This window comes from Schistocerca serialis, chromosome 4 (genome assembly GCF_023864345.2).
Source record: "Schistocerca serialis cubense isolate TAMUIC-IGC-003099 chromosome 4, iqSchSeri2.2, whole genome shotgun sequence".
Classification (NCBI taxonomy): Eukaryota; Metazoa; Arthropoda; class Insecta; order Orthoptera; family Acrididae; genus Schistocerca; species Schistocerca serialis.
This window is the reverse complement of record NC_064641.1, coordinates 416,588,041-416,598,040: the sequence shown is the minus strand read 5'-3', so window position 1 is coordinate 416,598,040 and position 10,000 is coordinate 416,588,041.

The window sequence follows — 10,000 nt, the reverse complement described above, 5'->3', positions numbered from 1 at the left end:
TCAACGAACCTGCCGCCCCGCCCCCCCCCCAAATACACCTTTCCTTACAACAATGTGTACCTTAACCTAAGCTATATTGTACCTTAACCTAACCTATATCGTACCTTAACCTAACCCATATTGTGCGTTACCCTAACCTACGTTGCGCCTTAACCTAACCTATGTTGCGCCTTAACCTAACCTATGTTGCGCCTTAACCTAACCTATGTTGCGCCTAAACCTAACCTATGTTGCGCCTTAACCTAACCTATGTTGCGCCTTAACCTAACCTATGTTGCGCCTTAACCTAACCTATGTTGTGCCTTAACCTAACCTACATTGTGCCTTAACCTAACCCATGTTGCCCCTTAACCTAACCCATGTTGCCCCTTAACCTAACCCATGTTGCCCCTTAACCTAACCCATGTTGCCCCTTAACCTAACCCATGTTGCCCCTTAAACTAACCCATGTTGCCCCTTAACCTAACCCATATTGTTCCTTAACCTGACGCACGTTGCGCCTTAACCTGCTCTGTAATTGTTATGCGACTCGTTAAATTAGTGTAGTGTTGCCTAACCGCAACCGTCGCAATATAGTTTGTTGCGTGTATGTGGGCAGACGAAGTGTGTTGTGACACGTGACACAGGCATGCAATACTCGTTGAAGTTGCAAATGGCGATGGACGTCTACGTTTGCTGGTGACGTTACGCAAATGAACAACCGGTAACCCGTTGTGGTGCGGTTGTTCTCGCTAGAGGTGAATCAGTGATGGCGACGATCGGTTGAGCTATTAACCGGTTGTTTCGGCGATACCCACCATGCCCACGAACGTGAATGGCATCTGGGTGTGAAGCGATACACGGCGGTGGCTGGGTGGGACCGTCCCCCGCTGGTGAGGGGGGGCCGCCTGGCGTGCTGGCAGCGCGCTGCGTGGGCGGACGCGCTACAGCCGGCTGGTGGGGGCGGCCAGTGGCAGGCGCGCCGGCCGACGGACGCGGAAGGCGGCGCAGCTGCGCGCCGGCGCACCCTGCGCGCGGCGCCTTGCGGCCAAAGTAGGTCCTCGCGGGCCCGGTGCGAAGCGCGGTGGCTATTTGCAGTTTGCTGGTCCGATTGAGGACTGTGTGCGCTGAGGATGCGCCGCCGCCCGGCGCTCGGCGCCGCGACGCCGTCTGCTGCTCGGTCGCCCCAGCGGTTCTCGCAGGTGGTTTGTATTGCAGCTGTGCGGACGTGTTGGCGCGTTCGCTGTGCTGGGAGAGTTCGCTTCGGCACCCAAGTGGGGCTTTTGTCCTTCTGTGGCGCTGGCGTTGGAGCTGCCGGTCACTGTAGGTGGCGCGTGTTGTCTCCCGCCGGCAATGCCACGACAGCACGCTCCCGGGCCTCTGTCGGCAGTGGCAAGCTCAGTTGGGAGCACGGGTGGTCGCACCTAAAGCGTCAACTCGCCTAACTCCGGGCGATTGCGCCTCTCTCGAACCCGACCAAGTACATAGGACGGCGCTGCGCGCCGCCGGGACCTGAGAGGGTTTCGACGTGTATTGTGCAGGGGAGCTCAGCCTCCTCCTGTTTGCAGAATAATTGAGCGGACGCTTGCGTGTTCGCGCGGGCCCCCCGGGACTCACTCCCGGGTGGCCGGCTGCTCAGCTCTAGTTGACGCAGCTCCCTGGTTGCTCCTGCCAGTAGTCATATGCTTGTCTCAAAGATTAAGCCATGCATGTCTCAGTACAAGCCGCATTAAGGTGAAACCGCGAATGGCTCATTAAATCAGTTATGGTTCCTTAGATCTTACGCACGTTACTTGGATAACTGTGGTAATTCTAGAGCTTATACATGCAAACGGAGTCCCGAGTCTGGCGTGAGGTCAGTCGTTTGACGGCGCGTTTCGGGGGGGCCCGCCCGCTGCCGGCGCGCCGTAGGGCACTTAAGCTCGCACTGGGGCGTATCGCTTTCCAGTCGGGTGTGCCGCGGCCGTCCTCGCAGGGGAAGTGAAGCGCCTCTCATAGCCTCTCCTTCCCAAGTGGCTCTTTCCGCCTTCCCGTGGTGCCAGATGTTAAGCTTGGCGTTCTGCCTTGCGACAAAAGGGAGAGCTGCGACCCAACCCGATGCGAAAGCGAAGGGTGCGTGGCACAGGGGGAGCTGTGTCAAGGTACCGAACACCAGTCCCTTTCTGTTCGCAGGGCACAGACCAGCAGGTGCTCTGCATGCCGGCGACCTCGTTTGTCGGCGTGGGATCGCGGCGCGAGTCGGCAAGGGTGCTTCGCCGCGCCCCTGGGTAACCGGGGCGTGTTCTGCCAAACCCAGGAGGTGGTGACATCGCCTGGGCTAGGTTAGATGGGCCCAGACCGCCGAACGACTGGGGGACCGACCCACCACCTGAGTAGGAGTGGGTCCTTGGCCTTCAGGTGGAAACTCGGGCTAGTAGGCGGCGAAGGGCGAGGGGTGCATCCGCCTCTCCGGAGTGCGGGGTGCACTTGCCGAGGAGCGTCGAGTGAAATCGTCGACGACGAGGCCTTCGACGGGGACCAGTGCGCTGGCAACGGCGCGCTGAACCCTGCAGCTCTGGAGTGCCCTTGACCTAGGGGCGACTTCGGTGGGCGAGCTGCAAGAGTCCCCCCCCATGCCAGAGGTGCCGGTCCGGGGCAAGAGACGGGCTCCCACTTCTTTTTATCACTCGTTCATAATGGCCACAACAGATACGAGTGATACTAGCGCGCTTTCGAGAGCTTCTTTGGCGCCTGATCCCTCTCCACAGGACGAGACGGGACAGGGAGTGGAGGATCTTACAGTAATGCAGAGGCATTCTAAAATCACGCTGCTCCTAGAACAGAGCATTAAAAATGGCAAGATAAGTCAGGCGGCAATCTTGCAGGTAAAAAATGAATTGGCTGCATGGGCAATTGCCCATGCCAAATTGGAAGGTAGAGTAGAGGAGCTAGACAAGGAAAATACCCGATTAAGACAACAACAACAACAACACCAACCGAGCAAGACCTGGGCGGCGGTGGCAGCACAAGCCCCCAGACAAAACAACACAAAAGAGACAATAGACAGAGTGTCAAAGAAACAGGAGACGGCAGTCTTCCTTAGGACCCTCCCTGGAAAAGACACAAGTGTCAAAAGAATACAGGAACTTCTGACCACTACGATAGACCCAGTTAAAGATAAAATTAAGATAAAACGGGTCAAACCAAGCCGCAACTCGGTAATTGTGGAAGTTGCGACAGAAGAAGACAAAAACAAGCTTCTAGAAAACCCCAAATTAAATGCAGTAGTGAAATGCGATCCCCCCAAAAAGAGGAACCCACTGGTCATACTTTACGATGTTCCTACAGTAATGACCAACGAAGAGCTGACTGAGGCAATTAGGAAGCAAAATTTTGAAGATATAAATGAGAAAGATTTTCAAAATAACTTTAAACTAAGATTTAAGATGGGTCCTCGGGACCGTGATGTACATCACGTCGCCGAGGTTTCCGCAACAATGTGGAGGAAAATCACGGTACTGGGCAGACTATACGTGGGATTCCACGCCATAAATACAAAGGATTACATTGTGGTACCTCGTTGCCATAACTGTGGTGACTTGGACCACATCCTGAGGCACTGCACCAGGGGGTCGGCCTGCTCCAAATGCGGTGACAATGGACATACACGAAAAGACTGCAAGGCTACAGGTGTCTGCATCCCGTGCAAGAGTCGTGGCAAGAAGTCCTGTGGAGCCACAGGACGGAACTGCCCTACCTACAGGATGCTCGAGCAAAGGTTGATATCCCGCATCGATTATGGCTGAAAACGGCATACCATGCGGGATGCCTAAGCATAAATCCCCGAGCAAAAGGAGGAGGGATGCAATGAGAGCATGCAGATTCAGGATTTTCCTGAAGTCGCTAATTAAGGTTGATGTATCAACAGATGATAAATCTATACAAACTGACTCCCCCACCAGGGACATTGGAACACAAACTGAGCTCCCATCAGAGGCCAGAGCACCCTCCTCCCAATGCCGGGACAAGCTGCCGATTAAAAATCCACAACGGCAAGAGCATCCTGTGGTAGTGACAGACAATAACATGAAACCTGTCCAGGAAAGTACAATAACGATTCCACCGCCATTCCCGACACCAGAGATAGCCCGGTGGTTAGGTTGCCTCCCGTGGACCCGGTGAGGGTGTACCCACACCTTGAGTACACTATGCAGCTAGCTAGACTGGAGCAGCCGACAACCCTGACCACTGCATTGCGTCACGTGGTCCGAGTAGGACATAAGTACGGACGAAGGGTAACCTTCTCGGTGATGGAGGCTGTGGACAGGATACAATTAAAGTCAGTGAACCTCCCCACTGACTTCGGAGCACTGCGAGACCTACTCATAAATGTGTTTGACAGACGAGGAGAAAAATTTGACTTAAATGAAATTTATCAGCAATCAGTGATGGCAAACGGACGACTGGCCTATGACTGGAACAAAACTTGGCCGCATGACCACATACATACCTATTTCCCATGACGACTAGAATAAAAATTGGACAACTAAACACTCACAACAGTCGACTGGTAATGCAGGAGCTCCGTAAGGAAGTGGTGGAGAAGAGACTAGATGTACTCTGTTTACAGGAGCCGTATTCTCTGGCTGGGAAAGTTGCGTTCACTGCCGCAACATGGCAAATTGTCAGTAGCAGGGACAGTCCCAGAGCGGCTACTGTGATAACAAACACTGCACTGCGCGCAACACCACTGTCACAGTACTCCAATAGTCACTGCAACGTCGTGGAAATACAATCTCCTTCTGGAATTATCATCTTCATCAATATGTACTTCCAGTATGGTGAAAGAATAGAACGACACCTAGATCATCTAGCGAGTGTGGCCACGGCGTTGCGGGGACGCAAAATTATTACAACTGCCGATATAAATGCCAAGTCCCCCCTATGGTACAGTGGCACAAGGGATGATAACGGTGCTAAGGCAGAGGAGACGATAATGGCTCTCCAACTGGTGGTGGCAAACAGACCAGGTAACCCCCCCACCTATGTGGCTGGAGGAGGACAGGGCACCAACATAGACGTGACGCTGGTCACGCCGAATGCACTAAACATGATACAAGAATGGAGAGTGGAAGACAATGCCACCACCAGTGATCACAATTTAATCACCTTCACTGTAGGAGGTGGAGAGTGCCGCTGGGCCATGGGGTGGGAGGTGCAAAGAAACTTCAGGAAGACGGATTGGGAGCGCCTAGCCAGAGAGTGCGATATTCCTCCATTACCGGACGGAGACGCACGACAGGACTTCAATGTGGACGACAGAGCCGAGGAACTGGTACGAGCGGTAACAAGGGCGATTAAGGCGGCCGTACCAACCAGGATGAGGGCCGTGGCGGCCACACCGGCACCATGGTCAGCCGAGCTGCAAGAACTGCGTCAGTCTGTAAGAAGACTGAGGAAGCACTACCAGCGCAGTGTCGTCTGGTGGGAGAAGCAAAGATGGCTACAGTTATACCGGGAGGCAAAGGACAACTTTCAACAAGAGTTACAAAAGACGAGAATAAACAGCTGGGAAAGTTTTGTAACTAATCAGCTGGCCCTCGATCCTTGGGGTGTACCTTACAGACTAGTAAGGGAGAAAATCCGCTCCCCAACAATGATATCAACGCTCCGGCACGGTGACGGAGTGACGGAATCTTGGCAGGAAACTGCTGAGGTCCTCCTTCGGTCGCTGTTGCCTGACGATGACAGGAATGATGATACTGAAGAGCAGCGTCAATTACGAAACGAAGACCTTTATAGGTACGTAAATGACGTAGCGGTCCCCCCCTTCTCGGTAGAGGAAGTTGCTGCTCTTATCAAGTCCTTAAAGAAAGGGAAAGCCCCCGGACCAGACGGCATTGTGGCGGAGGTAGTGCAGTTCTTGGCCCCACAACTAGTTGCCCCACTTACAGAACTTTATAATGAATGCCTTAGACAAGGCAAATTTCCAAAAACGTGGAAAACTGCAGACGTGGTAATCATCAAGAAAGGCCCCGAGAAGGACCCTGCTGAGGCCATATCCTACAGGCCCATCTGCCTGCTGGATGGCTTTGGCAAACTCCTCGAAAAGTTGTTAGCGAACAGACTGACGGCTCACCGCATGCTGCAGGGGATGAGCGACAGGCAATTCGGTTTTAGGCCGGGGCGATCGGCATCTGATGCAATTGCCCTGGCGGCCGAGGTCTGCAGCTCAGCCCCGTGTAAGTATGTTGTTGGCATCATGGTGGATATCAGTGGCGCCTTCGACAACCTGTGGTGGCCTTCGCTCTTCTCCTGCCTTCGGGAGAAGGGATGTCCAGGGCTGCTATATGGATGTTTGAGGAGCTATTGTGAAGATCGGGAGGTATGGCTATCATCCCCTAGCGGGAAAGTCCGGAAAACCATCACCAAGGGTTGCCCCCAGGGCTCCGTGTTGGGTCCCCTCTTCTGGGACATCCACATGGAGCCTCTTCTGGAAAGCCTGCAACGAAGCGAAGAAGTGCTAGAGGTGATAGCCTACGCTGACGACCTCCTCCTGCTGGTCGGCGGCCGAAGTCGCGAGGATATAGAACCCAAAATAGAGCGAGCACTTAACAAACTACAACTGTGGTGCCGCAACACCAAAATGACGATCTCACCAACCAAGTCGACGTACCTGCTACTTAAAGGACAACTAACGAGAAACCCGACTGTGAGAATTGACGGTACGCCCGTTTTACGAAGACGAGAAACGCGCTACCTAGGAATCATCATCGATGAAAGGTGGAACTTCGCAAGGCACATAGAAACCGTAACCCAGAAAGCCCTACAGTTATTAAATAACCTGATTTCCATAGGACACAAGAGATTCCACCTTCTGCCTCATTTAATCAAACTGTACCACAATAGTATACTGACATCCATAGTGGGTTACGGGTCAGGAGTCTCGGCTCACAGGCTCACGAGGGTGGTGCCTGCCATGACGGTGAGGAGAGTGCAAAGGAACATGATATTAAGGTCCGTAGGAGCATACAGAACTTCTCCGGGTGGAGCACTGCTAATCATAATGGGGCTCTGCCCTTTAGATATTAAGATTAGGGAGCAGGCCGCTTGGTACTGGGCCGAAAAGGGTATCAACACAAAGGTAGAGGAAATTATGGGTGTAATAGTCAGGGAAAAGGGAGAGATAAGGGAAAGAGGGATAGATCTATGGCAGGAGATATGGGAGTCAGATGAAACCGGTAGAAGAACCTTTCAGTTCCTACCAGACGTCAAGGAAAGATTAAAAATGAAGTATTTTGAGCCAACTAGGGGTTTGTTCCACTTCCTCACCGGTCATGGCCCATATCCGACTTATCTAAGTCGGTTTGGGAAAAGGGCGACGCCTGCGTGCGACTGTGGTGCACCGGAGGGTACTCCTGACCATGTGGTCTACGAGTGCCCCCTTTTCGATGATGTAGCCAGGACACTAAGACAACAACTACCAAATACAAATACTTATGACCTTTTGAGACAAGAGGAGACTTTTCAAAGACTAAACATACTAGCCAACGAGGTATCACAAAAAGTATTAAAAGCTTTCTTGAGAGACCTACAAGCCTAGCTAAATAAAAACATTGATTGCGACCATAGCTCCAGTCCCATACCGCCCGTTCGTGGATAGGTCGACTTCACAGTTGGAATCCGCCACGACCGGGACTAGGGGGACTGGGGTAATCCCGAAATAGGACAACGCACCGACTTTGACTTAGAATAGGAAGTAGATTTAGGCAATTAGAATAGGATAGTAAATTAGGAACCTGCAGCGATAAACTATCTTTGCCTGCCCTGTGCCAGGGGCACGCCCATAGGGATTAGCTCTATGGGCAAGGCTTCCAAAGTAGGTTTATAAATTACACTGGCACAATTGTAACGCTGCAGGCAGTTAGTACTAACCCTTTTTGTAATAACTAAAAGTTAAGCTAACTTAGAATAAGAAGTAGTCTGCCTAGTACTAACCACATAACTGTCTGTAATTAAGTAAAATGTAAAAGCTGCCATTGTATAAAGTAGGAACATAGGACCCACTAATCATTAAGGTGGTGGGTCAATCATGTATAATTATTATTGTTGTTATAAATAAAGAATTTCTTTAAAAAAAAAAAAAAAAAAAAACAGAGTCCCGACCAGAGATGGAAGGGACGCTTTTATTAGATCAAAACCAATCGGTCGGCTCGTCCGGTCCGTTTGCCTTGGTGAGTCTGAATAACTTTGGGCTGATCGCACGGTCCTCGTACCGGCGACGCATCTTTCAAATGTCTGCCTTATCAACTGTCGATGGTAGGTTCTGCGCCTACCATGGTTGTAACGGGTAACGGGGAATCAGGGTTCGATTCCGGAGAGGGAGCCTGAGAAACGGCTACCACATCCAAGGAAGGCAGCAGGCGCGCAAATTACCCACTCCCGGCACGGGGAGGTAGTGACGAAAAATAACGATACGGGACTCATCCGAGGCCCCGTAATCGGAATGAGTACACTTTAAATCCTTTAACGAGTATCTATTGGAGGGCAAGTCTGGTGCCAGCAGCCGCGGTAATTCCAGCTCCAATAGCGTATATTAAAGTTGTTGCGGTTAAAAAGCTCGTAGTTGGATTTGTGTCCCACGCTGTTGGTTCACCGCCCGTCGGTGTTTAACTGGCATGTATCGTGGGACGTCCTGCCGGTGGGGCGAGCCGAAGGCGTGCGACCGCCTCGTGCGTGCTCGTGCGTCCCGAGGCGGACCCCGTTGAAATCCTACCAGGGTGCTCTTTATTGAGTGTCTCGGTGGGCCGGCACGTTTACTTTGAACAAATTAGAGTGCTTAAAGCAGGCAAGCCCGCCTGAATACTGTGTGCATGGAATAATGGAATAGGACCTCGGTTCTATTTTGTTGGTTTTCGGAACCCGAGGTAATGATTAATAGGGACAGGCGGTGGCATTCGTATTGCGACGTTAGAGGTGAAATTCTTGGATCGTCGCAAGACGAACAGAAGCGGAAGCATTTGCCAAGTATGTTTTCATTAATCAAGAACGAAAGTTAGAGGTTCGAAGGCGATCAGATACCGCCCTAGTTCTAACCATAAACGATGCCAGCCAGCGATCCGCCGCAGTTCCTCCGATGACTCGGCGGGCAGCCTCCGGGAAACCAAAGCTTTTGGGTTCCGGGTTAGTATGGTTGCAAAGCTGAAACTTAAAGGAATTGACGGAAGGGCACCACCAGGAGTGGAGCCTGCGGCTTAATTTGACTCAACACGGGAAACCTCACCAGGCCCGGACCCCGGGAGAATTGACAGATTGATAGCTCTTTCTTGATTCGGTGGGTGGTGGTGCAAGGCCGTTCTTAGTTGGTGGAGCGATTTGTCTGGTTAATTCCGATAACGAACGAGACTCTAGCCTGCTAACTAGTCGTGTGACATCCTTCGTGCTGTCAGCGATTACTTTTCTTCTTAGAGGGACAGGCGGCTTCTAGCCGCACGAGATTGAGCAATAACAGGTCTGTGATGCCATTAGATGTTCTGGGCCGCACGCGCGCTACACTGAAGGAATCAGCGTGTCTTCCTAGGCCGAAAGGTCGGGGTAACCCGCTGAACCTCCTTCGTGCTAGGGATTGGGGCTTGCAATTGTTCCCCATGAACGAGGAATTCCCAGTAAGCGCGAGTCATAAGCTCGCGTTGATTACGTCCCTGCCCTTTGTACACACCGCCCGTAGCTACTACCGATTGAATGAGTTAGTGAGGTCTTCGGACTGGTACGCGGCATTGACTCTGTCGTTGCCGATGCTACCGGAAAGATGACCAAACTTGATCATTTAGAGGAAGTAAAAGTCGTAACAAGGTTTCCGTAGGTGAACCTGCGGAAGGATCATTACCGACTAGACTGCATGTCTTTCGATGTGCGTGTCGTGTCGCGCAACACGCTACCTGTACGGCTCGCAGTAGCCGTGCGCCGCGTGCGGAACCACGCGTTCGTCTCAAAACTAACGGCAATGTTGTGTGGTACGAGCGCTGAAGTGCTGGAGCGGCTG